A 26,550-nucleotide genomic window follows, 5' to 3' on the forward strand; every position below is an offset into this window, starting at 1 on the left:
TGTGTAATAGTAATATTTTCCCCAATTACATGCGCTACAGATACCTTGTCCTGTTTGCAACTTGTTTTTTTTTTTTTTTTTTTTTTTTTTTACCCTGTTTATGATATCTTTTGAGACTTTTTATTATGGAAAATTTGAAATATAACAAAAACAGAAAGAGTAGTAGAATATGTACTCACCACCCTGACTCAAGAAATGACCAAGCCTTGGCCAGAGCTTGTTTCTTTTATACCCCTCCTACCTTAAGTTCATGATCCCCTTAATCATATCCCTCCGTCGATAAAAAGTCACTATGTTTCTATCAAAGGTAGAGGCTTCCTTTCCTTTTTAAATGTCATCACAGCCACATCATTCCATCTAAAAACTTAGCCGTATTAGAGATCACAGCAAGGACTTACTCAATGTTTGCGTTTCCCTGAGACACATACACTCATTTCAGTTTCTTTGAATCCAGTCCAAATACAGTACATACCTTGTGACTGGTTGAGATGTCTTTTGAAAGAGTGTCCATACATCCCAGCTAGTTGGGGGCAGCCCCGGTTGTCACCATTTCACTTTGGTTCCTACCGCTGTCCACAGTGACCCGAGTGATTTCGGCATTGTTATGGGCTTAATCGTGGATTTAAACCTCTTTAACGTGTTTCACTATCTTGCCATTATTATACTTCCTGGTGATCAAACTGTCCTGTGTTTGGCAACGAGAGTCCACTCATTCTGGTTCCTGTGTCTCTTGACATGACCCTCGTCCTGTTGGATATCAGAGCATCCACGCCGCCCAGTAGAAGAGGCGTCCATTTCCCGCCCCAGACTTGAAGTCAGCCTATGTCTCCAGTAAGTCTTAGGACCGTTTAATAACAACGGTTGGTGGGGACCACGATCTAGATGCTGGTGAGATGCACTACTGTTGAGTTTGTACCTATGTGTCAGCACTTTCCATGGAAGAAGTAAAAAAAGATTAAAGAAAAACACATTGACTTGACACTGATAATCCAAAATTCAAACTGAGAACGGAGAGTTTTTTTTACTCTACTTTACCGATTTCACTTCATTCTCTCACCCCAAATTGCAAGTTCTCAAAGACACCCACAGCATGTCTTTTTTGCATGATCCCACAGAATAATCGTAGCCATTCACCATATAACCGTGGACTGCTTCCTACTGCATGAAGGAGGAAAGGCGAGGAAGGAGCTTTCTACTTTTCTGGCTCCACGGTGAAAACGTAAGAGCTGCTGTGGGCCGAAGCCAGTCTGCTCATGTCCAGGGAGCTCCGGGCCATGTCCCACTGCTTTGGAATATTTCCCTGGGCCTTGATGTGAGCTCCTGCAGTTTGTAGAATGTGCTAAGTCACACATTGTCCTCCGTTTGTGTCCTGGGTGGTTTGAATAGATGTGATAGGGAGTGTTTGATTTTTGTTGTCATGGGTCTATGTGTTAGTGGCAAAGTGCGGAGTGTTTGATGTGTAGGTAGCAGGTAGCGAGCAAGGCCCTGAAGGCTACGGGGCTGCAGGAGGGCGCGGGGGGGCGGGGGGGGTGGGGGGCGTGGTGGTGGGGAGGCGCTGGGCCCGGAGGGCCGCATAGCAGCAGCTCGGCCTCTTGAGGCGTCCAGGGAGGGCCGCCGCTGTCTACGGCCATACCACCCTGAACGCGCCCGATCTCGTCTGATCTCGGACGAGCTAAGCAGGGTCGGGCCTGGTTAGTACTTGGATGGGGAGACCGCCTGGGAATACCGGGTGCTGTAGGCTTTTTTGCCTCTTCTTTTGTCCCGCCCGCTATCCCGTGGGGGGTCGGGGGGTGGGGGTCCCCCCTCCCTCCGCCCTCCGCGCCGCTCTCCCCACCGCCCCCCGGACCGGCCGCCCGCGCCGCCCGCTGCCCCCCGCCCGGGGCTTCCTTCCCTCTGCCCCGCTGCAGCAGCACCGCCAGGCGGGGGCAGCGGCGCAGCATCCCAGCCGTTTCCGTTCCGCCAGCAGCCGAGCCCCAGCCCTGGGCCCCACACCGGGCCGGGCGGCGGGATCCCTAAGTGCTGCTGGGTCTCCTCTCCCACCACCACCACCACCACCACCACCACCACCACCACCACCCACCCCACCTCCCCCCCCTCCCGCGGACGCCCGTCCCCCGCACTCCGGGACATCCCCTACACACGGCGCGGGACAGCCCACGGCGGCAAAACCGGCCCCCAGGGCCCCCGGGACCCCCCAGCCCACCGTGGACTTCCTCTCCGCTGCACACTCGGGCCTCAGGCCCGGGCCTCAGGCTGGGCGGGCTCCTCGCCGGGACTCCCCGAGAGACACACACCGGCGCACCGCACAGGGCACGTCGCCGGCCACCCGGGCAGAGAGGGACACACAACAGCACACGGAGCACACGCACCCAAACCCAAAGGACCCACCGGCCCCCCGACCCATGGCTACCCACCCCAAACCCCGGCCCACCGAGCAACAGGATAGCCGGCTCCGGCCCCCCCCCCCCCCCGCGAGGGGGCTGCTGGCACATGCAGGCCCTGACGGGAATCCGGGCAGAACAGTCCTCCCCAGACGGGGGTGGGGTGGCGGGGTGGGGGGGGGACACTGCACGTCTTCAGGCCCTCGGGGCGAAGGAGCAGCCGCAGGGCCCTGCCTCCTTGTCCTGGCCCTGCCCCAAAGGCCCTCCCCACCGTGCCCTGGCGTTGGGGCGGCGGAGGGCTCTCTCTCGCGCACATCTCGGGCTCTGGCCCTCCGTCCCCACGCGTGGAAGTCAGACCCTGCGCGCGTGCCCGTGGGTCTGCTCCTTGGGGTGTGGGACGGTGGTGCGTCCGTGGTTTGGGTGGGGGAGGGGTGTGCGCGCGAGACCCGCCAGGTTCCGCCTGCCCCCCGCCCCCCTCCCAACCCCCCCCCCGCCCCCTCCCCAAACCCCCCCCCGCCCCCTCCCAACCCGCCCCCCGCCCCCCGCCCCCCCGCCCCCCCGCCCCCCCGCCCCCCGTACGGACAGGCGGGCTAGCGAAGTGGCAGGGCGGCCGGAGGGAGCCGACTGGGCAGGGAGGGCCGCGTAGCAGCAGCTCGGCCTCTTGAGGCGTCCGGGGAGGGCCGCCGCCGTCTACGGCCATACCACCCTGAACGCGCCCGATCTCGTCTGATCTCGGAAGCTAAGCAGGGTCGGGCCCGGTTAGTACTTGGATGGGAGACCGCCTGGGAATACCGGGTGCCGTAGGCTTTTTGCTTTGCCTCTTTTTCTGTCCCGGCCCCCTGGGCTGGGAAGGGGGGGCTCCTCCGCCCACCTCGGCTGGGAAGGGGTGGGGGCCCTCCGCCCTCCTCGCCCGCCCCCGGCTGCCGCCCCCGGCCGGCTCGGACCCTGCCCCTGCCCCGTGGCCCCTGGAGAGAGGGTCAGATTTGAGATGTGGAGGCTCAGTGCCCGAGGCTGTCGCCCCTCAGACACCTGCCGCAGGTCCGGGCCTCCGGAACGAACTTCTCACCCACCGGCTCTGAATTCAGGACAAATTCTAAAGTTGTCCAACTAGATGACCACGTTAACCTAGGAAAGGAAAAATTGGATCATATCCATATGTGCAGAAGAATGGAATCGAAACAGTTGGCTATTCGTTCACGGTAAAATAATTTCAGAATCCAGATGAGAAGACATCTAGAAACACTTTTCCAAAGTCTAAATCTTTAGAAAGTATTCTTAGGGATTAAGAAGTTAAAACATTCTTTCGAAAGTCACGAGCAAGACCAGGGTGTTGATATGAAATTCTTCTGTTCAATACTGCAAGAGACGCTCTGAAAATATACTAAAACAAGGGAAAACACTAATAATATATGGGAAAGGAAAATCACCTTTTTCATTTTCCTCACCTCCTACGGTTCTCAAAACAGAATGTTTGCCCGTATGCGTGGGAGACCTGTAGAAATCCTAAGTGAGTCCGGCAAGATAGCTCTATAGGAAATCAACATTCAATCGATAGATCCAATATTTCTTATTGCCCAGCAAATACACAATAATGAATGCAATTTTTAAAAAGGATAACATTCAACGTCCCAGAAAAATCTCCCTAGCGCCTGCGGGACAAAGGTGCCACCTTAGAGGGAAAACTTAGGAAAAACATCAATGATGGCCCAAATCGATGGAGAGCCTATACTATATTCCTAGATAGAGGGACACAGAGTCCCCAAACTAATCATTTCCCCCAAATTAATAAATAATCAAATTTAAACAGGGTTTATAAGTAGAAATTCACAATCTGTTTCTTTCTCTTTTTCTTTTAATTTGGGAAATGGATATGTTAAAGAATAATCACCATCATCATAATTGTCATTATGATGATTATTATATCAAATCGAATTAACTGTACCAAAACTCTACCACTCACCTTATAAAAATGGGAGTTTAGTCATATGTCGGAAGCCGCCGTGTATCATTTTCTGAGGGCGTGGAACCAAAAAATAAAAAATAAAAAAACCCAAAAAAACGCCAAAAAGACTTCTCCCAAACAAATCCCATCTCGACCGTCATCCTTTTCCTTTTAAAGGTTTTGCTCTGTGTTCTAGGACTATGTCGTTGAGGTAGTTTGTTCATTTCACAGTTTATATGATACATGTGGAATCATTCTGGGTAACTTGTGTTCCAGGGGAAACCTTCTGTTTGGAGAATACCCCTTGCTTACACAGGAAGCTGCAGTTCATCAGCACTTCTGTAGAACGGCACTGCACGAATGAATCGAAATATCTTTAACCGACCTTTGACTAGGTCCATGTACACGGGGCTCCCGTGAGTATTGCTCTAGATGTTTCCTGGTCACATGTGCCCTATCTTCTCTCTGGTACGTGCCACTCAGAGAATATGCTTGCTCCTAAATCATGCCAGTGTTTGTTCATATCCATTTATGCTACATTGTTTTCCAAATGGTTCTATAATTTCACCTCCCATATCAGCAGTGTGCGTGTAAGTGATTTCCCTCCAGCCAACACAGTGATCCAGTATTTTTAAGTTTCCTCAATCTGGTGAGTTTGAAACTACATCTTGCTTCATTTTTCATTTTGTATTTCCTTGATTAATAATGAGGATACAGTGTCAAATGCTTATTAAGCCCATTAAACGTAGATATTGTGTAATAGTAATATTTTCCCAATTACATGCGCTACAGATACCTTGTCCTGTTTGCAACTTGTTTTTTTTTTTTTTTTTTTTTTTTTTTACCCTGTTTATGATATCTTTTGAGACTTTTTATTATGGAAAATTTGAAATATAAACAAAAACAGAAAGAGTAGTAGAATATGTACTCACCACCCTGACTCAAGAAATGACCAAGCCTTGGCCAGAGCTTGTTTCTTTTATACCCCTCCTACCTTAAGTTCATGATCCCCTTAATCATATCCCTCCGTCGATAAAAAGTCACTATGTTTCTATCAAAGGTAGAGGCTTCCTTTCCTTTTTAAATGTCATCACAGCCACATCATTCCATCTAAAAACTTAGCCGTATTAGAGATCACAGCAAGGACTTACTCAATGTTTGCGTTTCCCTGAGACACATACACTCATTTCAGTTTCTTTGAATCCAGTCCAAATACAGTACATACCTTGTGACTGGTTGAGATGTCTTTTGAAAGAGTGTCCATACATCCCAGCTAGTTGGGGGCAGCCCCGGTTGTCACCATTTCACTTTGGTTCCTACCGCTGTCCACAGTGACCCGAGTGATTTCGGCATTGTTATGGGCTTAATCGTGGATTTAAACCTCTTTAACGTGTTTCACTATCTTGCCATTATTATACTTCCTGGTGATCAAACTGTCCTGTGTTTGGCAAACGAGAGTCCACTCATTCTGGTTCCTGTGTCTCTTGACATGACCCTCGTCCTGTTGGATATCAGAGCATCCACGCCGCCCAGTAGAAGAGGCGTCCATTTCCCGCCCCAGACTTGAAGTCAGCCTATGTCTCCAGTAAGTCTTAGGACCGTTTAATAACAACGGTTGGTGGGGACCACGATCTAGATGCTGGTGAGATGCACTACTGTTGAGTTTGTACCTATGTGTCAGCACTTTCCATGGAAGAAGTAAAAAAAGATTAAAGAAAAACACATTGACTTGACACTGATAATCCAAAATTCAAACTGAGAACGGAGAGTTTTTTTTACTCTACTTTACCGATTTCACTTCATTCTCTCACCCCCAAATTGCAAGTTCTCAAAGACACCCACAGCATGTCTTTTTTGCATGATCCCACAGAATAATCGTAGCCATTCACCATATAACCGTGGACTGCTTCCTACTGCATGAAGGAGGAAAGGCGAGGAAGGAGCTTTCTACTTTTCTGGCTCCACGGTGAAAACGTAAGAGCTGCTGTGGGCCGAAGCCAGTCTGCTCATGTCCAGGGAGCTCCGGGCCATGTCCCACTGCTTTGGAATATTTCCCTGGGCCTTGATGTGAGCTCCTGCAGTTTGTAGAATGTGCTAAGTCACACATTGTCCTCCGTTTGTGTCCTGGGTGGTTTGAATAGATGTGATAGGGAGTGTTTGATTTTTGTTGTCATGGGTCTATGTGTTAGTGGCAAAGTGCGGAGTGTTTGATGTGTAGGTAGCAGGTAGCGAGCAAGGCCCTGAAGGCTACGGGGCTGCAGGAGGGCGCGGGGGGCGGGGGGTGGGGGGCGTGGTGGTGGGGAGGCGCTGGGCCCGGAGGGCCGCATAGCAGCAGCTCGGCCTCTTGAGGCGTCCAGGGAGGGCCGCCGCTGTCTACGGCCATACCACCCTGAACGCGCCCGATCTCGTCTGATCTCGGACGAGCTAAGCAGGGTCGGGCCTGGTTAGTACTTGGATGGGAGACCGCCTGGGAATACCGGGTGCTGTAGGCTTTTTGCCTCTTCTTTTGTCCCGCCCGCTATCCCGTGGGGGGTCGGGGGTGGGGGTCCCCCTCCCTCCGCCCTCCGCGCCGCTCTCCCCACCGCCCCCGGACCGGCCGCCCGCGCCGCCCGCTGCCCCCGCCCGGGGCTTCCTTCCCTCTGCCCCGCTGCAGCAGCACCGCCAGGCGGGGGCAGCGGCGCAGCATCCCAGCCGTTTCCGTTCCGCCAGCAGCCGAGCCCCAGCCCTGGGCCCACACCGGGCCGGGCGGCGGGATCCCTAAGTGCTGCTGGGTCTCCTCTCCACCACCACCACCACCACCACCACCACCACCACCACCCACCCACCTCCCCCCCCTCCCGCGGACGCCCGTCCCCCGCACTCCGGGACATCCCCTACACACGGCGCGGGACAGCCCACGGCGGCAAACCGGCCCCAGGGCCCCGGGACCCCCAGCCCACCGTGGACTTCCTCTCCGCCGCACACTCGGGCCTCAGGCCCGGGCCTCAGGCTGGGCGGGCTCCTCGCCGGGACTCCCGAGAGACACACACCGGCGCACCGCACAGGGCACGTCGCCGGCCACCCGGGCAGAGAGGACACACAACAGCACACGGAGCACACGCACCCAAACCCAAAGGACCCACCGGCCCCCCGACCCATGGCTACCCACCCCAAACCCCGGCCCACCGAGCAACAGGATAGCCGGCTCCGGCCCCCCACCCCCGCGAGGGGGCTGCTGGCACATGCAGGCCCTGACGGGAATCCGGGCAGAACAGTCCTCCCCAGACGGGGGTGGGGTGGCGGGGTGGGGGGGGGACACTGCACGTCTTCAGGCCCTCGGGGCGAAGGAGCAGCCGCAGGGCCCTGCCTCCTTGTCCTGGCCCTGCCCCAAAGGCCCTCCCCACCGTGCCCTGGCGTGGGGCGGCGGAGGGCTCTCTCTCGCGCACTCTCGGGCTCTGGCCCTCCGTCCCCACGCGTGGAAGTCAGACCCTGCGCGCGTGCCCGTGGGTCTGCTCCTTGGGGTGTGGGACGGTGGTGCGTCCGTGGTTTGGGTGGGGGAGGGGTGTGCGCGCGAGACCCGCCAGGTTCCGCCTGCCCCCGCCCCCTCCCAAACCCCCCCCCCGCCCCCTCCCAACCCGCCCCCGCCCCCGCCCCCCGCCCCCCGCCCCCCGTACGGACAGGCGGGCTAGCGAAGTGGCAGGGCGGCCGGAGGGAGCCGACTGGGCAGGGAGGGCCGCGTAGCAGCAGCTCGGCCTCTTGAGGCGTCCGGGGAGGGCCGCCGCCGTCTACGGCCATACCACCCTGAACGCGCCCGATCTCGTCTGATCTCGGAAGCTAAGCAGGGTCGGGCCCGGTTAGTACTTGGATGGGAGACCGCCTGGGAATACCGGGTGCCGTAGGCTTTTTGCTTTGCCTCTTTTTCTGTCCCGGCCCCCTGGGCTGGGAAGGGGGGGCTCCTCCGCCCACCTCGGCTGGGAAGGGGTGGGGGCCCTCCGCCCTCCTCGCCCGCCCCCGGCTGCCGCCCCCGGCCGGCTCGGACCCTGCCCCTGCCCCGTGGCCCCTGGAGAGAGGGTCAGATTTGAGATGTGGAGGCTCAGTGCCCGAGGCTGTCGCCCCTCAGACACCTGCCGCAGGTCCGGGCCTCCGGAACGAACTTCTCACCCACCGGCTCTGAATTCAGGACAAATTCTAAAGTTGTCCAACTAGATGACCACGTTAACCTAGGAAAGGAAAAATTGGATCATATCCATATGTGCAGAAGAATGGAATCGAAACAGTTGGCTATTCGTTCACGGTAAAATAATTTCAGAATCCAGATGAGAAGACATCTAGAAACACTTTTCCAAAGTCTAAATCTTTAGAAAGTATTCTTAGGGATTAAGAAGTTAAAACATTCTTTCGAAAGTCACGAGCAAGACCAGGGTGTTGATATGAAATTCTTCTGTTCAATACTGCAAGAGACGCTCTGAAAATATACTAAAACAAGGGAAAACACTAATAATATATGGGAAAGGAAAATCACCTTTTTCATTTTCCTCACCTCCTACGGTTCTCAAAACAGAATGTTTGCCCGTATGCGTGGGAGACCTGTAGAAATCCTAAGTGAGTCCGGCAAGATAGCTCTATAGGAAATCAACATTCAATCGATAGATCCAATATTTCTTATTGCCCAGCAAATACACAATAATGAATGCAATTTTTAAAAAGGATAACATTCAACGTCCCAGAAAAATCTCCCTAGCGCCTGCGGGACAAAGGTGCCACCTTAGAGGGAAAACTTAGGAAAAACATCAATGATGGCCCAAATCGATGGAGAGCCTATACTATATTCCTAGATAGAGGGACACAGAGTCCCCAAACTAATCATTTCCCCCAAATTAATAAATAATCAAATTTAAACAGGGTTTATAAGTAGAAATTCACAATCTGTTTCTTTCTCTTTTTCTTTTAATTTGGGAAATGGATATGTTAAAGAATAATCACCATCATCATAATTGTCATTATGATGATTATTATATCAAATCGAATTAACTGTACCAAAACTCTACCACTCACCTTATAAAAATGGGAGTTTAGTCATATGTCGGAAGCCGCCGTGTATCATTTTCTGAGGGCGTGGAACCAAAAAATAAAAAATAAAAAAACCCAAAAAAACGCCAAAAAGACTTCTCCCAAACAAATCCCATCTCGACCGTCATCCTTTTCCTTTTAAAGGTTTTGCTCTGTGTTCTAGGACTATGTCGTTGAGGTAGTTTGTTCATTTCACAGTTTATATGATACATGTGGAATCATTCTGGGTAACTTGTGTTCCAGGGGAAACCTTCTGTTTGGAGAATACCCCTTGCTTACACAGGAAGCTGCAGTTCATCAGCACTTCTGTAGAACGGCACTGCACGAATGAATCGAAATATCTTTAACCGACCTTTGACTAGGTCCATGTACACGGGGCTCCCGTGAGTATTGCTCTAGATGTTTCCTGGTCACATGTGCCCTATCTTCTCTCTGGTACGTGCCACTCAGAGAATATGCTTGCTCCTAAATCATGCCAGTGTTTGTTCATATCCATTTATGCTACATTGTTTTCCAAATGGTTCTATAATTTCACCTCCCATATCAGCAGTGTGCGTGTAAGTGATTTCCCTCCAGCCAACACAGTGATCCAGTATTTTTAAGTTTCCTCAATCTGGTGAGTTTGAAACTACATCTTGCTTCATTTTTCATTTTGTATTTCCTTGATTAATAATGAGGATACAGTGTCAAATGCTTATTAAGCCCATTAAACGTAGATATTGTGTAATAGTAATATTTTCCCAATTACATGCGCTACAGATACCTTGTCCTGTTTGCAACTTGTTTTTTTTTTTTTTTTTTTTTTTTTTTTACCCTGTTTATGATATCTTTTGAGACTTTTTATTATGGAAAATTTGAAATATAAACAAAAACAGAAAGAGTAGTAGAATATGTACTCACCACCCTGACTCAAGAAATGACCAAGCCTTGGCCAGAGCTTGTTTCTTTTATACCCCTCCTACCTTAAGTTCATGATCCCCTTAATCATATCCCTCCGTCGATAAAAAGTCACTATGTTTCTATCAAAGGTAGAGGCTTCCTTTCCTTTTTAAATGTCATCACAGCCACATCATTCCATCTAAAAACTTAGCCGTATTAGAGATCACAGCAAGGACTTACTCAATGTTTGCGTTTCCCTGAGACACATACACTCATTTCAGTTTCTTTGAATCCAGTCCAAATACAGTACATACCTTGTGACTGGTTGAGATGTCTTTTGAAAGAGTGTCCATACATCCCAGCTAGTTGGGGGCAGCCCCGGTTGTCACCATTTCACTTTGGTTCCTACCGCTGTCCACAGTGACCCGAGTGATTTCGGCATTGTTATGGGCTTAATCGTGGATTTAAACCTCTTTAACGTGTTTCACTATCTTGCCATTATTATACTTCCTGGTGATCAAACTGTCCTGTGTTTGGCAAACGAGAGTCCACTCATTCTGGTTCCTGTGTCTCTTGACATGACCCTCGTCCTGTTGGATATCAGAGCATCCACGCCGCCCAGTAGAAGAGGCGTCCATTTCCCGCCCCAGACTTGAAGTCAGCCTATGTCTCCAGTAAGTCTTAGGACCGTTTAATAACAACGGTTGGTGGGGACCACGATCTAGATGCTGGTGAGATGCACTACTGTTGAGTTTGTACCTATGTGTCAGCACTTTCCATGGAAGAAGTAAAAAAAGATTAAAGAAAAACACATTGACTTGACACTGATAATCCAAAATTCAAACTGAGAACGGAGAGTTTTTTTTACTCTACTTTACCGATTTCACTTCATTCTCTCACCCCCAAATTGCAAGTTCTCAAAGACACCCACAGCATGTCTTTTTTGCATGATCCCACAGAATAATCGTAGCCATTCACCATATAACCGTGGACTGCTTCCTACTGCATGAAGGAGGAAAGGCGAGGAAGGAGCTTTCTACTTTTCTGGCTCCACGGTGAAAACGTAAGAGCTGCTGTGGGCCGAAGCCAGTCTGCTCATGTCCAGGGAGCTCCGGGCCATGTCCCACTGCTTTGGAATATTTCCCTGGGCCTTGATGTGAGCTCCTGCAGTTTGTAGAATGTGCTAAGTCACACATTGTCCTCCGTTTGTGTCCTGGGTGGTTTGAATAGATGTGATAGGGAGTGTTTGATTTTTGTTGTCATGGGTCTATGTGTTAGTGGCAAAGTGCGGAGTGTTTGATGTGTAGGTAGCAGGTAGCGAGCAAGGCCCTGAAGGCTACGGGGCTGCAGGAGGGCGCGGGGGGCGGGGGGTGGGGGGCGTGGTGGTGGGGAGGCGCTGGGCCCGGAGGGCCGCATAGCAGCAGCTCGGCCTCTTGAGGCGTCCAGGGAGGGCCGCCGCTGTCTACGGCCATACCACCCTGAACGCGCCCGATCTCGTCTGATCTCGGACGAGCTAAGCAGGGTCGGGCCTGGTTAGTACTTGGATGGGAGACCGCCTGGGAATACCGGGTGCTGTAGGCTTTTTGCCTCTTCTTTTGTCCCGCCCGCTATCCCGTGGGGGGTCGGGGGTGGGGGTCCCCCTCCCTCCGCCCTCCGCGCCGCTCTCCCCACCGCCCCCGGACCGGCCGCCCGCGCCGCCCGCTGCCCCCGCCCGGGGCTTCCTTCCCTCTGCCCCGCTGCAGCAGCACCGCCAGGCGGGGGCAGCGGCGCAGCATCCCAGCCGTTTCCGTTCCGCCAGCAGCCGAGCCCCAGCCCTGGGCCCACACCGGGCCGGGCGGCGGGATCCCTAAGTGCTGCTGGGTCTCCTCTCCACCACCACCACCACCACCACCACCACCACCACCACCCACCCACCTCCCCCCCCTCCCGCGGACGCCCGTCCCCCGCACTCCGGGACATCCCCTACACACGGCGCGGGACAGCCCACGGCGGCAAACCGGCCCCAGGGCCCCGGGACCCCCAGCCCACCGTGGACTTCCTCTCCGCTGCACACTCGGGCCTCAGGCCCGGGCCTCAGGCTGGGCGGGCTCCTCGCCGGGACTCCCGAGAGACACACACCGGCGCACCGCACAGGGCACGTCGCCGGCCACCCGGGCAGAGAGGACACACAACAGCACACGGAGCACACGCACCCAAACCCAAAGGACCCACCGGCCCCCCGACCCATGGCTACCCACCCCAAACCCCGGCCCACCGAGCAACAGGATAGCCGGCTCCGGCCCCCCACCCCCGCGAGGGGGCTGCTGGCACATGCAGGCCCTGACGGGAATCCGGGCAGAACAGTCCTCCCCAGACGGGGGTGGGGTGGCGGGGTGGGGGGGGACACTGCACGTCTTCAGGCCCTCGGGGCGAAGGAGCAGCCGCAGGGCCCTGCCTCCTTGTCCTGGCCCTGCCCCAAAGGCCCTCCCCACCGTGCCCTGGCGTGGGGCGGCGGAGGGCTCTCTCTCGCGCACTCTCGGGCTCTGGCCCTCCGTCCCCACGCGTGGAAGTCAGACCCTGCGCGCGTGCCCGTGGGTCTGCTCCTTGGGGTGTGGGACGGTGGTGCGTCCGTGGTTTGGGTGGGGGAGGGGTGTGCGCGCGAGACCCGCCAGGTTCCGCCTGCCCCCGCCCCCTCCCAAACCCCCCCCGCCCCCTCCCAACCCGCCCCCGCCCCCGCCCCCCGCCCCCCGCCCCCCGTACGGACAGGCGGGCTAGCGAAGTGGCAGGGCGGCCGGAGGGAGCCGACTGGGCAGGGAGGGCCGCGTAGCAGCAGCTCGGCCTCTTGAGGCGTCCGGGGAGGGCCGCCGCCGTCTACGGCCATACCACCCTGAACGCGCCCGATCTCGTCTGATCTCGGAAGCTAAGCAGGGTCGGGCCCGGTTAGTACTTGGATGGGAGACCGCCTGGGAATACCGGGTGCCGTAGGCTTTTTGCTTTGCCTCTTTTTCTGTCCCGGCCCCCTGGGCTGGGAAGGGGGGGCTCCTCCGCCCACCTCGGCTGGGAAGGGGTGGGGGCCCTCCGCCCTCCTCGCCCGCCCCCGGCTGCCGCCCCCGGCCGGCTCGGACCCTGCCCCTGCCCCGTGGCCCCTGGAGAGAGGGTCAGATTTGAGATGTGGAGGCTCAGTGCCCGAGGCTGTCGCCCCTCAGACACCTGCCGCAGGTCCGGGCCTCCGGAACGAACTTCTCACCCACCGGCTCTGAATTCAGGACAAATTCTAAAGTTGTCCAACTAGATGACCACGTTAACCTAGGAAAGGAAAAATTGGATCATATCCATATGTGCAGAAGAATGGAATCGAAACAGTTGGCTATTCGTTCACGGTAAAATAATTTCAGAATCCAGATGAGAAGACATCTAGAAACACTTTTCCAAAGTCTAAATCTTTAGAAAGTATTCTTAGGGATTAAGAAGTTAAAACATTCTTTCGAAAGTCACGAGCAAGACCAGGGTGTTGATATGAAATTCTTCTGTTCAATACTGCAAGAGACGCTCTGAAAATATACTAAAACAAGGGAAAACACTAATAATATATGGGAAAGGAAAATCACCTTTTTCATTTTCCTCACCTCCTACGGTTCTCAAAACAGAATGTTTGCCCGTATGCGTGGGAGACCTGTAGAAATCCTAAGTGAGTCCGGCAAGATAGCTCTATAGGAAATCAACATTCAATCGATAGATCCAATATTTCTTATTGCCCAGCAAATACACAATAATGAATGCAATTTTTAAAAAGGATAACATTCAACGTCCCAGAAAAATCTCCCTAGCGCCTGCGGGACAAAGGTGCCACCTTAGAGGGAAAACTTAGGAAAAACATCAATGATGGCCCAAATCGATGGAGAGCCTATACTATATTCCTAGATAGAGGGACACAGAGTCCCCAAACTAATCATTTCCCCCAAATTAATAAATAATCAAATTTAAACAGGGTTTATAAGTAGAAATTCACAATCTGTTTCTTTCTCTTTTTCTTTTAATTTGGGAAATGGATATGTTAAAGAATAATCACCATCATCATAATTGTCATTATGATGATTATTATATCAAATCGAATTAACTGTACCAAAACTCTACCACTCACCTTATAAAAATGGGAGTTTAGTCATATGTCGGAAGCCGCCGTGTATCATTTTCTGAGGGCGTGGAACCAAAAAATAAAAAATAAAAAAACCCAAAAAAACGCCAAAAAGACTTCTCCCAAACAAATCCCATCTCGACCGTCATCCTTTTCCTTTTAAAGGTTTTGCTCTGTGTTCTAGGACTATGTCGTTGAGGTAGTTTGTTCATTTCACAGTTTATATGATACATGTGGAATCATTCTGGGTAACTTGTGTTCCAGGGGAAACCTTCTGTTTGGAGAATACCCCTTGCTTACACAGGAAGCTGCAGTTCATCAGCACTTCTGTAGAACGGCACTGCACGAATGAATCGAAATATCTTTAACCGACCTTTGACTAGGTCCATGTACACGGGGCTCCCGTGAGTATTGCTCTAGATGTTTCCTGGTCACATGTGCCCTATCTTCTCTCTGGTACGTGCCACTCAGAGAATATGCTTGCTCCTAAATCATGCCAGTGTTTGTTCATATCCATTTATGCTACATTGTTTTCCAAATGGTTCTATAATTTCACCTCCCATATCAGCAGTGTGCGTGTAAGTGATTTCCCTCCAGCCAACACAGTGATCCAGTATTTTTAAGTTTCCTCAATCTGGTGAGTTTGAAACTACATCTTGCTTCATTTTTCATTTTGTATTTCCTTGATTAATAATGAGGATACAGTGTCAAATGCTTATTAAGCCCATTAAACGTAGATATTGTGTAATAGTAATATTTTCCCAATTACATGCGCTACAGATACCTTGTCCTGTTTGCAACTTGTTTTTTTTTTTTTTTTTTTTTTTTTTTTTACCCTGTTTATGATATCTTTTGAGACTTTTTATTATGGAAAATTTGAAATATAAACAAAAACAGAAAGAGTAGTAGAATATGTACTCACCACCCTGACTCAAGAAATGACCAAGCCTTGGCCAGAGCTTGTTTCTTTTATACCCCTCCTACCTTAAGTTCATGATCCCCTTAATCATATCCCTCCGTCGATAAAAAGTCACTATGTTTCTATCAAAGGTAGAGGCTTCCTTTCCTTTTTAAATGTCATCACAGCCACATCATTCCATCTAAAAACTTAGCCGTATTAGAGATCACAGCAAGGACTTACTCAATGTTTGCGTTTCCCTGAGACACATACACTCATTTCAGTTTCTTTGAATCCAGTCCAAATACAGTACATACCTTGTGACTGGTTGAGATGTCTTTTGAAAGAGTGTCCATACATCCCAGCTAGTTGGGGGCAGCCCCGGTTGTCACCATTTCACTTTGGTTCCTACCGCTGTCCACAGTGACCCGAGTGATTTCGGCATTGTTATGGGCTTAATCGTGGATTTAAACCTCTTTAACGTGTTTCACTATCTTGCCATTATTATACTTCCTGGTGATCAAACTGTCCTGTGTTTGGCAAACGAGAGTCCACTCATTCTGGTTCCTGTGTCTCTTGACATGACCCTCGTCCTGTTGGATATCAGAGCATCCACGCCGCCCAGTAGAAGAGGCGTCCATTTCCCGCCCCAGACTTGAAGTCAGCCTATGTCTCCAGTAAGTCTTAGGACCGTTTAATAACAACGGTTGGTGGGGACCACGATCTAGATGCTGGTGAGATGCACTACTGTTGAGTTTGTACCTATGTGTCAGCACTTTCCATGGAAGAAGTAAAAAAAGATTAAAGAAAAACACATTGACTTGACACTGATAATCCAAAATTCAAACTGAGAACGGAGAGTTTTTTTTACTCTACTTTACCGATTTCACTTCATTCTCTCACCCCCAAATTGCAAGTTCTCAAAGACACCCACAGCATGTCTTTTTTGCATGATCCCACAGAATAATCGTAGCCATTCACCATATAACCGTGGACTGCTTCCTACTGCATGAAGGAGGAAAGGCGAGGAAGGAGCTTTCTACTTTTCTGGCTCCACGGTGAAAACGTAAGAGCTGCTGTGGGCCGAAGCCAGTCTGCTCATGTCCAGGGAGCTCCGGGCCATGTCCCACTGCTTTGGAATATTTCCCTGGGCCTTGATGTGAGCTCCTGCAGTTTGTAGAATGTGCTAAGTCACACATTGTCCTCCGTTTGTGTCCTGGGTGGTTTGAATAGATGTGATAGGGAGTGTTTGATTTTTGTTGTCATGGGTCTATGTGTTAGTGGCAAAGTGCGGAGTGTTTGATGTGTAGGTAGCAGGTAGCGAGCAAGGCCCTGAAGGCTACGGGGCTGCAGGAGGGCGCGGGGGGCGGGGGGTGGGGGGCGTGGTGGTGGGGAGGCGCCGGGCCCGGAGGGCCGCATAGCAGCAGCTCGGCCTCTTGAGGCGTCCAGGGAGGGCCGCCGCTGTCTACGGCCATACCACCCTGAACGCGCCCGATCTCGTCTGATCTCGGACGAGCTAAGCAGGGTCGGGCCTGGTTAGTACTTGGATGGGAGACCGCCTGGGAATACCGGGTGCTGTAGGCTTTTTGCCTCTTCTTTTGTCCCGCCCGCTATCCCGTGGGGGGTCGGGGGTGGGGGTCCCCCTCCCTCCGCCCTCCGCGCCGCTCTCCCCACCGCCCCCGGACCGGCCGCCCGCGCCGCCCGCTGCCCCCGCCCGGGGCTTCCTTCCCTCTGCCCCGCTGCAGCAGCACCGCCAGGCGGGGGCAGCGGCGCAGCATCCCAGCCGTTTCCGTTCCGCCAGCAGCCGAGCCCCAGCCCTGGGCCCACACCGGGCCGGGCGGCGGGATCCCTAAGTGCTGCTGGGTCTCCTCTCCACCACCACCACCACCACCACCACCACCACCACCACCCACCCACCTCCCCCCCCTCCCGCGGACGCCCGTCCCCCGCACTCCGGGACATCCCCTACACACGGCGCGGGACAGCCCACGGCGGCAAACCGGCCCCAGGGCCCCGGGACCCCCAGCCCACCGTGGACTTCCTCTCCGCTGCACACTCGGGCCTCAGGCCCGGGCCTCAGGCTGGGCGGGCTCCTCGCCGGGACTCCCGAGAGACACACACCGGCGCACCGCACAGGGCACGTCGCCGGCCACCCGGGCAGAGAGGACACACAACAGCACACGGAGCACACGCACCCAAACCCAAAGGACCCACCGGCCCCCCGACCCATGGCTACCCACCCCAAACCCCGGCCCACCGAGCAACAGGATAGCCGGCTCCGGCCCCCCCCCCCCGCGAGGGGGCTGCTGGCACATGCAGGCCCTGACGGGAATCCGGGCAGAACAGTCCTCCCCAGACGGGGGTGGGGTGGCGGGGTGGGGGGGGACACTGCACGTCTTCAGGCCCTCGGGGCGAAGGAGCAGCCGCAGGGCCCTGCCTCCTTGTCCTGGCCCTGCCCCAAAGGCCCTCCCCACCGTGCCCTGGCGTGGGGCGGCGGAGGGCTCTCTCTCGCGCACTCTCGGGCTCTGGCCCTCCGTCCCCACGCGTGGAAGTCAGACCCTGCGCGCGTGCCCGTGGGTCTGCTCCTCGGGGTGTGGGACGGTGGTGCGTCCGTGGTTTGGGTGGGGGAGGGGTGTGCGCGCGAGACCCGCCAGGTTCCGCCTGCCCCCGCCCCCTCCCAACCCCCCCCCCGCCCCCTCCCAAACCCCCCCCGCCCCCTCCCAACCCGCCCCCGCCCCCGCCCCCCGCCCCCCGCCCCCCGTACGGACAGGCGGGCTAGCGAAGTGGCAGGGCGGCCGGAGGGAGCCGACTGGGCAGGGAGGGCCGCGTAGCAGCAGCTCGGCCTCTTGAGGCGTCCGGGGAGGGCCGCCGCCGTCTACGGCCATACCACCCTGAACGCGCCCGATCTCGTCTGATCTCGGAAGCTAAGCAGGGTCGGGCCCGGTTAGTACTTGGATGGGAGACCGCCTGGGAATACCGGGTGCCGTAGGCTTTTTGCTTTGCCTCTTTTTCTGTCCCGGCCCCCTGGGCTGGGAAGGGGGGGCTCCTCCGCCCACCTCGGCTGGGAAGGGGTGGGGGCCCTCCGCCCTCCTCGCCCGCCCCCGGCTGCCGCCCCCGGCCGGCTCGGACCCTGCCCCTGCCCCGTGGCCCCTGGAGAGAGGGTCAGATTTGAGATGTGGAGGCTCAGTGCCCGAGGCTGTCGCCCCTCAGACACCTGCCGCAGGTCCGGGCCTCCGGAACGAACTTCTCACCCACCGGCTCTGAATTCAGGACAAATTCTAAAGTTGTCCAACTAGATGACCACGTTAACCTAGGAAAGGAAAAATTGGATCATATCCATATGTGCAGAAGAATGGAATCGAAACAGTTGGCTATTCGTTCACGGTAAAATAATTTCAGAATCCAGATGAGAAGACATCTAGAAACACTTTTCCAAAGTCTAAATCTTTAGAAAGTATTCTTAGGGATTAAGAAGTTAAAACATTCTTTCGAAAGTCACGAGCAAGACCAGGGTGTTGATATGAAATTCTTCTGTTCAATACTGCAAGAGACGCTCTGAAAATATACTAAAACAAGGGAAAACACTAATAATATATGGGAAAGGAAAATCACCTTTTTCATTTTCCTCACCTCCTACGGTTCTCAAAACAGAATGTTTGCCCGTATGCGTGGGAGACCTGTAGAAATCCTAAGTGAGTCCGGCAAGATAGCTCTATAGGAAATCAACATTCAATCGATAGATCCAATATTTCTTATTGCCCAGCAAATACACAATAATGAATGCAATTTTTAAAAAGGATAACATTCAACGTCCCAGAAAAATCTCCATAGCGCCTGCGGGACAAAGGTGCCACCTTAGAGGGAAAACTTAGGAAAAACATCAATGATGTCCCAAATCGATGGAGAGCCTATACTATATTCCTAGATAGAGGGACACAGAGTCCCCAAACTAATCATTTCCCCCAAATTAATAAATAATCAAATTTAAACAGGGTTTATAAGTAGAAATTCACAATCTGTTTCTTTCTCTTTTTCTTTTAATTTGGGAAATGGATATGTTAAAGAATAATCACCATCATCATAATTGTCATTATGATGATTATTATATCAAATCGAATTAACTGTACCAAAACTCTACCACTCACCTTATAAAAATGGGAGTTTAGTCATATGTCGGAAGCCGCCGTGTATCATTTTCTGAGGGCGTGGAACCAAAAAATAAAAAATAAAAAAACCCAAAAAAATGCCAAAAAGACTTCTCCCAAACAAATCCCATCTCGACCGTCATCCTTTTCCTTTTAAAGGTTTTGCTCTGTGTTCTAGGACTATGTCGTTGAGGTAGTTTGTTCATTTCACAGTTTATATGATACATGTGGAATCATTCTGGGTAACTTGTGTTCCAGGGGAAACCTTCTGTTTGGAGAATACCCCTTGCTTACACAGGAAGCTGCAGTTCATCAGCACTTCTGTAGAACGGCACTGCACGAATGAATCGAAATATCTTTAACCGACCTTTGACTAGGTCCATGTACACGGGGCTCCCGTGAGTATTGCTCTAGATGTTTCCTGGTCACATGTGCCCTATCTTCTCTCTGGTACGTGCCACTCAGAGAATATGCTTGCTCCTAAATCATGCCAGTGTTTGTTCATATCCATTTATGCTACATTGTTTTCCAAATGGTTCTATAATTTCACCTCCCATATCAGCAGTGTGCGTGTAAGTGATTTCCCTCCAGCCAACACAGTGATCCAGTATTTTTAAGTTTCCTCAATCTGGTGAGTTTGAAACTACATCTTGCTTCATTTTTCATTTTGTATTTCCTTGATTAATAATGAGGATACAGTGTCAAATGCTTATTAAGCCCATTAAACGTAGATATTGTGTAATAGTAATATTTTCCCAATTATATGCGCTACAGATACCTTGTCCTGTTTGCAACTTGTTTTTTTTTTTTTTTTTTTTTTTTTTTACCCTGTTTATGATATCTTTTGAGACTTTTTATTATGGAAAATTTGAAATATAAACAAAAACAGAAAGAGTAGTAGAATATGTACTCACCACCCTGACTCAAGAAATGACCAAGCCTTGGCCAGAGCTTGTTTCTTTTATACCCCTCCTACCTTAAGTTCATGATCCCCTTAATCATATCCCTCCGTCGATAAAAAGTCACTATGTTTCTATCAAAGGTAGAGGCTTCCTTTCCTTTTTAAATGTCATCACAGCCACATCATTCCATCTAAAAACTTAGCCGTATTAGAGATCACAGCAAGGACTTACTCAATGTTTGCGTTTCCCTGAGACACATACACTCATTTCAGTTTCTTTGAATCCAGTCCAAATACAGTACATACCTTGTGACTGGTTGAGATGTCTTTTGAAAGAGTGTCCATACATCCCAGCTAGTTGGGGGCAGCCCCGGTTGTCACCATTTCACTTTGGTTCCTACCGCTGTCCACAGTGACCCGAGTGATTTCGGCATTGTTATGGGCTTAATCGTGGATTTAAACCTCTTTAACGTGTTTCACTATCTTGCCATTATTATACTTCCTGGTGATCAAACTGTCCTGTGTTTGGCAAACGAGAGTCCACTCATTCTGGTTCCTGTGTCTCTTGACATGACCCTCGTCCTGTTGGATATCAGAGCATCCACGCCGCCCAGTAGAAGAGGCGTCCATTTCCCGCCCCAGACTTGAAGTCAGCCTATGTCTCCAGTAAGTCTTAGGACCGTTTAATAACAACGGTTGGTGGGGACCACGATCTAGATGCTGGTGAGATGCACTACTGTTGAGTTTGTACCTATGTGTCAGCACTTTCCATGGAAGAAGTAAAAAAAGATTAAAGAAAAACACATTGACTTGACACTGATAATCCAAAATTCAAACTGAGAACGGAGAGTTTTTTTTACTCTACTTTACCGATTTCACTTCATTCTCTCACCCCCAAATTGCAAGTTCTCAAAGACACCCACAGCATGTCTTTTTTGCATGATCCCACAGAATAATCGTAGCCATTCACCATATAACCGTGGACTGCTTCCTACTGCATGAAGGAGGAAAGGCGAGGAAGGAGCTTTCTACTTTTCTGGCTCCACGGTGAAAACGTAAGAGCTGCTGTGGGCCGAAGCCAGTCTGCTCATGTCCAGGGAGCTCCGGGCCATGTCCCACTGCTTTGGAATATTTCCCTGGGCCTTGATGTGAGCTCCTGCAGTTTGTAGAATGTGCTAAGTCACACATTGTCCTCCGTTTGTGTCCTGGGTGGTTTGAATAGATGTGATAGGGAGTGTTTGATTTTTGTTGTCATGGGTCTATGTGTTAGTGGCAAAGTGCGGAGTGTTTGATGTGTAGGTAGCAGGTAGCGAGCAAGGCCCTGAAGGCTACGGGGCTGCAGGAGGGCGCGGGGGGCGGGGGGTGGGGGGCGTGGTGGTGGGGAGGCGCCGGGCCCGGAGGGCCGCATAGCAGCAGCTCGGCCTCTTGAGGCGTCCAGGGAGGGCCGCCGCTGTCTACGGCCATACCACCCTGAACGCGCCCGATCTCGTCTGATCTCGGAAGCTAAGCAGGGTCGGGCCTGGTTAGTACTTGGATGGGAGACCGCCTGGGAATACCGGGTGCTGTAGGCTTTTTGCCTCTTCTTTTGTCCCGCCCGCTATCCCGTGGGGGGTCGGGGGTGGGGGTCCCCCCTCCCTCCGCCCTCCGCGCCGCTCCCCCCACCGGCCCCCGGACCGGCCGCCCGCGCCGCCCGCTGCCCCCGCCCGGGGCTTCCTTCCCTCTGCCCCGCTGCAGCAGCACCGCCAGGCGGCGGCAGCGGCGCAGCATCCCAGCCGTTTCCGTTCCGCCAGCAGCCGAGCCCCAGCCCTGGGCCCACACCGGGCCGGGCGGCGGGATCCCTAAGTGCTGCTGGGTCTCCTCTCCACCACCACCACCACCACCACCACCACCCACCCACCTCCCCCCCCCGCCCGCGGACGCCCGTCCCCCGCACTCCGGGACATCCCCTACACCCGGCGCGGGACAGCCCACGGCGGCAAACCGGCCCCAGGGCCCCGGGACCCCCAGCCCACCGTGGACTTCCTCTCCGCCGCACACTCGGGCCTCAGGCCCGGGCCTCAGGCTGGGCGGGCTCCTCGCCGGGACTCCCGAGAGACACACACCGGCGCACCGCACAGGGCACGTCGCCGGCCACCCGGGCAGAGAGGACACACAACAGCACACGGAGCACACGCACCCAAACCCAAAGGACCCACCGGCCCCCCGACCCATGGCTACCCACCCCAAACCCCGGCCCACCGAGCAACAGGATAGCCGGCTCCGGCCCGCCACCCCCGCGAGGGGGCTGCTGGCACATGCAGGCCCTGACGGGAATCCGGGCAGAACAGTCCTCCCCAGACGGGGGTGGGGTGCCTGGGTGGGGGGGACACTGCACGTCTTCAGGCCCTCGGGGCGAAGGAGCAGCCGCAGGGCCCTGCCTCCTTGTCCTGGCCCTGCCCCAAAGGCCCTCCCCACCGTGCCCTGGCGTGGGGCGGCGGAGGGCTCTCTCGCGCGCACTCTCGGGCTCTGGCCCTCCGTCCCCACGCGTGGAAGTCTGACCCTGCGCGCGTGCCCGTGGGTCTGCTCCTTGGGGTGTGGGACGGTGGTGCGTCCGTGGTTTGGGTGGGGGAGGGGTGTGCGCGCGAGACCCGTCAGGTTCCGCCTGCCCCCGCCCCCTCCCGACCCCCCTCCCCCCCCCCCCCCCCCCCCCCCGCCCCGCGACCCCGTACGGACAGGCGGGCTAGAGAAGTGGCAGGGCGGCCGGAGGGAGCCGACTGGGCAGGGAGGGCCGCGTAGCAGCAGCTCGGCCTCTTGAGGCGTCCCGGGAGGGCCGCCGCCGTCTACGGCCATACCACCCTGAACGCGCCCGATCTCGTCTGATCTCGGAAGCTAAGCAGGGTCGGGCCCGGTTAGTACTTGGATGGGAGACCGCCTGGGAATACCGGGTGCCGTAGGCTTTTTGCTTTGCCTCTTTTTCTGTCCCGGCCCCCTGGGCTGGGAAGGGGGGGGCTCCTCCGCCCACCTCGGCTGGGAAGGGGTGGGGGCCCTCCGCCCTCCTCGCCCGCCCCCGGCTGCCGCCCCCGGCCGGCCCGGACCCTGCCCCTGCCCCGTGGCCCCTGGAGAGAGGGTCAGATTTGAGATGTGGAGGCTCAGTGCCCGAGGCTGTCGCCCCTCAGACACCTGCCGCAGGTCCGGGCCTCCGGAACGAACTTGTGACCCACCGGCTCTGAATTCAGGACAAATTCTAAAGTTGTCCAACTAGATGACCACGTTAACCTAGGAAAGGAAAAATTGGATCATATCCATATGTGCAGAAGAATGGAATCGAAACAGTTGGCTATTCGTTCACGGTAAAATAATTTCAGAATCCAGATGAGAAGACATCTAGAAACACTTTTCCAAAGTCTAAATCTTTAGAAAGTATTCTTAGGGATTAAGAAGTTAAAACATTCTTTCGAAAGTCACGAGCAAGACCAGGGTGTTGATATGAAATTCTTCTGTTCAATACTGCAAGAGACGCTCTGAAAATATACTAAAACAAGGGAAAACACTAATAATATATGGGAAAGGAAAATCACCTTTTTCATTTTCCTCACCTCCTACGGTTCTCAAAACAGAATGTTTGCCCGTATGCGTGGGAGACCTGTAGAAATCCTAAGTGAGTCCGGCAAGATAGCTCTATAGGAAATCAACATTCAATCGATAGATCCAATATTTCTTATTGCCCAGCAAATACACAATAATGAATGCAATTTTTAAAAAGGATAACATTCAACGTCCCAGAAAAATCTCCATAGCGCCTGCGGGACAAAGGTGCCACCTTAGAGGGAAAACTTAGGAAAAACATCAATGATGGCCCAAATCGATGGAGAGCCTATACTATATTCCTAGATAGAGGGACACAGAGTCCCCAAACTAATCATTTCCCCCAAATTAATAAATAATCAAATTTAAACAGGGTTTATAAGTAGAAATTCACAATCTGTTTCTTTCTCTTTTTCTTTTAATTTGGGAAATGGATATGTTAAAGAATAATCACCATCATCATAATTGTCATTATGATGATTATTATATCAAATCGAATTAACTGTACCAAAACTCTACCACTCCCCTTATAAAAATGGGAGTTTAGTCATATGTCGGAAGCCGCCGTGTATCATTTTCTGAGGGCATGGAACCAAAAAAAACCCAAAAAAAAACCAAAGAAAAAAACAAAAAGACTTCTCCCAAACAAATCCCATCTCGACCGTCATCCTTTTCCTTGCTTTTCCTTTTAAAGGTTTTGCTCTGTGTTCTAGGACTATGTCGTTGAGGTAGTTTGTTCATTTCACAGTTTATATGATACATGTGGAATCATTCTGGGTACCTTGTGTTCCAGGGGAAACCTTCTGTTTGGAGAATACCCCTTGCTTACACAGGAAGCTGCAGTTCATCAGCACTTCTGTAGAACGGCACTGCACGAATGAATCGAAATATCTTTAACCGACCTTTGACTAGGTCCATGTACACGGGGCTCCCGTGAGTATTGCTCTAGATGTTTCCTGGTCACATGTGCCCTATCTTCTCCCTGGTACGGGCCACTCAGAGAATATGCTTGCTCCTAAATCATGCCAGTGTTTGTTCATATCCATTTATGCTACATTGTTTTCCAAATGGTTCTATAATTTCACCTCCCATATCAGCAGTGTGCGTGTAAGTGATTTCCCTCCAGCCAACACAGTGATCCAGTATTTTTAAGTTTCCTCAATCTGGTGAGTTTGAAACTACATCTTGCTTCATTTTTCATTTTGTATTTCCTTGATTAATAATGAGGATACAGTGTCAAATGCTTATTAAGCAAATTAAACGTAGATATTGTGTAACAGTAATATTTTCCCAATTATGTGCGCTACAGATACCTTGTCCTGTTTGCAACTTGTTTTTTTTTTTTTTTTTTTTTTTTTTTTTACCCTGTTTATGATATCTTTTGAGACTTTTTATTATGGAAAATTTGAAATATAAACAAAAACAGAAAGAGTAGTAGAATACGTACTCACCACCCTGACTCAAGAAATGACCAAGCCTTGGCCAGAGCTTGTTTCTTTTATACCCCTCCTACCTTAAGTTCATGATCCCCTTAATCATATCCCTCCGTCGATAAAAAGTCACTATGTTTCTATCAAAGGTAGAGGCTTCCTTTCCTTTTTAAATGTCATCACAGCCACATCATTCCATCTAAAAACTTAGCCGTATTAGAGATCACAGCAAGTACTTACTCAATGTTTGCGTTTCCCTGAGACACATACACTCATTTCAGTTTCTTTGAATCCAGTCCAAATACAGTACATACCTTGTGACTGGTTGAGATGTCTTTTGAAAGAGTGTCCATACATCCCAGCTAGTTGGGGGCAGCCCCGGTTGTCACCATTTCACTTTGGTTCCTACCGCTGTCCACAGTGACCCGAGTGATTTCGGCATTGTTATGGGCTTAATCGTGGATTTAAACCTCTTTGACGTGTTTCACTATCTTGCCATTATTATACTTCCTGGTGATCAAACTGTCCTGTGTTTGGCAAACGAGAGTCCACTCATTCTGGTTCCTGTGTCTCTTGACATGACCCTCGTCCTGTTGGATATCAGAGCATCCACGCCGCCCAGTAGAAGAGGCGTCCATTTCCCGCCCCAGACTTGAAGTCAGCCTATGTCTCCAGTAAGTCTTAGGACCGTTTAATAACAACGGTTGGTGGGGACCACGATCTAGATGCTGGTGAGATGCACTACTGTTGAGTTTGTACCTATGTGTCAGCACTTTCCATGGAAGAAGTAAAAAAAGATTAAAGAAAAACGCATTGACTTGACACTGATAATCCAAATTCAAACTGAGAACGGAGAGTTTTTTTTACTCTACTTTACCGATTTCACTTCATTCTCTCACCCCCAAATTGCAAGTTCTCAAAGACACCAACAGCATGTCTTTTTTTGCATGATCCCACAGAATAATCGTAGCCATTCACCATATAACCGTGGACTGCTTCCTACTGCATGAAGGAGGAAAGGCGAGGAAGGAGCTTTCTACTTTTCTGGCTCCACGGTGAAAATGTAAGAGCTGCTGTGGGCCGAAGCCAGTCTGCTCATGTCCAGGGAGCTCCGGGCCATGTCCCACTGCTTTGGAATATTTCCCTGGGCCTTGATGTGAGCTCCTGCAGTTTGTAGAATGTGCTAAGTCACACATTGTCCTCCGTTTGTGTCCTGGGTGGTTTGAATAGATGTGATAGGGAGTGTT

General features: G+C 52.3%; 10 non-coding genes across 10 annotated transcripts; all 10 read left to right on the forward strand.

Moving 5' to 3' along the window:
* The first annotated feature begins 1,619 nt into the window (after positions 1 to 1,619).
* Positions 1,620 to 1,741, forward strand: LOC138375934 (5S ribosomal RNA). The gene has a single exon (XR_011231627.1). It is a non-coding gene; the product is annotated as a 5S ribosomal RNA (ribosomal RNA).
* Positions 1,742 to 3,069: 1,328 nt separating this feature from the next.
* Positions 3,070 to 3,188, forward strand: LOC138375935 (5S ribosomal RNA). Its single transcript, XR_011231628.1, has one exon. It is a non-coding gene; the product is annotated as a 5S ribosomal RNA (ribosomal RNA).
* Positions 3,189 to 6,694: 3,506 nt separating this feature from the next.
* Positions 6,695 to 6,815, forward strand: LOC138375930 (5S ribosomal RNA). The gene has a single exon (XR_011231623.1). It is a non-coding gene; the product is annotated as a 5S ribosomal RNA (ribosomal RNA).
* Positions 6,816 to 8,085: 1,270 nt separating this feature from the next.
* Positions 8,086 to 8,204, forward strand: LOC138375937 (5S ribosomal RNA). The gene has a single exon (XR_011231630.1). It is a non-coding gene; the product is annotated as a 5S ribosomal RNA (ribosomal RNA).
* Positions 8,205 to 11,711: 3,507 nt separating this feature from the next.
* Positions 11,712 to 11,832, forward strand: LOC138375931 (5S ribosomal RNA). Its single transcript, XR_011231624.1, has one exon. It is a non-coding gene; the product is annotated as a 5S ribosomal RNA (ribosomal RNA).
* A 1,267-nt stretch (positions 11,833 to 13,099) lies between these two features.
* LOC138375867 (5S ribosomal RNA) lies at positions 13,100 to 13,218 on the forward strand. Its single transcript, XR_011231572.1, has one exon. It is a non-coding gene; the product is annotated as a 5S ribosomal RNA (ribosomal RNA).
* Positions 13,219 to 16,726: 3,508 nt separating this feature from the next.
* On the forward strand, positions 16,727 to 16,847 carry LOC138375932 (5S ribosomal RNA). The gene has a single exon (XR_011231625.1). It is a non-coding gene; the product is annotated as a 5S ribosomal RNA (ribosomal RNA).
* A 1,289-nt stretch (positions 16,848 to 18,136) lies between these two features.
* Positions 18,137 to 18,255, forward strand: LOC138375879 (5S ribosomal RNA). Its single transcript, XR_011231583.1, has one exon. It is a non-coding gene; the product is annotated as a 5S ribosomal RNA (ribosomal RNA).
* A 3,506-nt stretch (positions 18,256 to 21,761) lies between these two features.
* On the forward strand, positions 21,762 to 21,880 carry LOC138375917 (5S ribosomal RNA). The gene has a single exon (XR_011231611.1). It is a non-coding gene; the product is annotated as a 5S ribosomal RNA (ribosomal RNA).
* A 1,246-nt stretch (positions 21,881 to 23,126) lies between these two features.
* On the forward strand, positions 23,127 to 23,245 carry LOC138375890 (5S ribosomal RNA). The gene has a single exon (XR_011231592.1). It is a non-coding gene; the product is annotated as a 5S ribosomal RNA (ribosomal RNA).
* The last annotated feature ends 3,305 nt before the right edge of the window (positions 23,246 to 26,550 follow it).

Source organism: Eulemur rufifrons, chromosome 27 (assembly GCF_041146395.1).
Source record: "Eulemur rufifrons isolate Redbay chromosome 27, OSU_ERuf_1, whole genome shotgun sequence".
NCBI classification, from domain to species: domain Eukaryota; kingdom Metazoa; phylum Chordata; class Mammalia; order Primates; family Lemuridae; genus Eulemur; species Eulemur rufifrons.